The sequence below is a fragment of the Hyperoodon ampullatus genome (genome assembly GCF_949752795.1).
Source record: "Hyperoodon ampullatus genome assembly, chromosome: 2".
Taxonomy (NCBI): Eukaryota; Metazoa; Chordata; class Mammalia; order Artiodactyla; family Ziphiidae; genus Hyperoodon; species Hyperoodon ampullatus.
In genome coordinates this window covers 181,316,853-181,318,816 of record NC_136915.1, presented here as the reverse complement: position 1 = coordinate 181,318,816, position 1,964 = coordinate 181,316,853, and positions in this window count along the sequence as shown.

Below are 1,964 nucleotides of genomic sequence, written 5' to 3'. Positions count from 1 at the left end.
ACTTCATTCTCAGTCCTCTCTGCTGAAGATCTAGAGGCTTGTGAAAGAAAACAAGAGTTACTTTTTGATCTGGTTAACTAATGGCATGTAGGGCCATTCCCAGGGACAGCATTGGTATAACACTGATAGCATAGAGCTTATCTTGGCATCTGAAGATAAGCAGTTTAGTCACCTGGGAGTAGCATAATTACCTTGAACAAATAAAAGATATGTTGCAATTGCTTAAATATGGAGCAGACTACAATGAATGGAAGGCTGGTGTTTAATGGCTCTTAAAGTTCCACTGGGTTGTTTGTTGAACTTTACAAGAGGAGTGAGCCACCTGCTGGGACTGAAGCCCTCAGTATTAAAAGATGTCTATGATTAGGCCTTGATATAGCAAGCAATTCCTTTTTTTTTTTTTTTTTGGTACTTTAAAAATTGTGATAAAGTATACATAACACAAAATTTACCATTTTAACCATTTTTAAGTGTATAGTTTCAGTGGCACTAAGCACATTCACAATGTTGTATAACCATCACCATTTCCAGAAATTTTTCATCATCCCAAACAGAAACTCTGTACCCATTAAACAACAACTTCCCATCATCTCCCCCCAGCCCCCCGTCCTGGCTTAAAGCCCTTGGTAACCACTATTCTACTCTACTCTGTCTTTAAGAATCTGTCTATTCTAGAGACCACGTATAGGTGGGATCATAAAATATTTGTCTTTTATGTCCAGTTTATTTTCAAGGTTCATCTGTGTTGTATCAGAATTTCATTCCTTTTTAAGGCTGAATAATATTCCAATGTATGGGTATACCACATTTTCTTTTCCATCCACCCATCCATGGACACTTCGGTTGTTTCCACCTTTTAGCTGTTGTGAATAATGCTGCTATCAACACTGGTATGCAAGTATCTGAGGCTGTGCTTCCATTTCTTTTGTATGTATACCTAGAAGGTGCATTGCTAAATCATATGGTAATTCTGTTTAACTTTTTAAGGAACCGCCAAACTTTTCCACAGCTGCTGCACCATTTTACATTCTCCTCAGCAATCTACAAGTGTCCCAACTTCTCCACGAACACTTATGTTGTTTTTTCAATAATGGCTACCTTCAGAAATAGAGACAGAGAGGTAGAGAACAAACTATGGACACCAAGGGGGGGAAAGTGGGGCAGGGGGTATGAATTGGGAGATTGGGATTGACATAAATCCACTAATATGTGGATTACTAATAAGACCCTGTGGTATAAAAAATAAATAAAATTAAATTAAAAAAAAATGGGGGCTTCCCTGGTGGCGCAGTGGTTGAGAGTCCGCCTGCCGATGCAGGGGACACGGGTTTGTGCCCCAGTCCGGGAAGATCCCACATGCCGCGGAGCGGCTGGGCCCATGAGCCATGGCCTCTGAGCCTGCGCATCCGGAGCCTGTGCTCCGCAACGGGAGAGGCCACAACAGTGAGAGGCCCGCGTACCACAAAAAAAAAAAAAAAAAAAAGGCCCTCTAATAGGTATGAAATGGTACCACTTTCAATCAGATTTTCCTAAGCAAACTATTTTTATAAACTACACGAAGACTTATTATTACATGGCTGTCTTATCCTGTATATAAAATGCTACAAACATCCTGTGTAAGTCTCACAGGATAAGGTAAAATATGGTTATGTTAAATTTTAAACATCATAACACCAATATTTCTCCAAATCAAAAGCAATCCTGAGTTTTCGAACTGCAGTTGAAAATCCTACAGCAAAGAAGTATATCCGTGCCTTACCGAAGGGGTCACCTGTATGGTGCCAGTCTTGGCAAAACCAAAGCCTCAGTACAGCCTAAACTGCCTCAGACTTGAACCGGAGGCAGGACTGCGCAGCCTGACTGCGCATACGCGTCTCGAGGCGCGCCCCCTGCCAGCCTACGTGCGCGGGCCCGCGGGAGAGCGTAAGGGCGGGGCTTGTGAATCTCTAGTCGTGGCGGCAGTC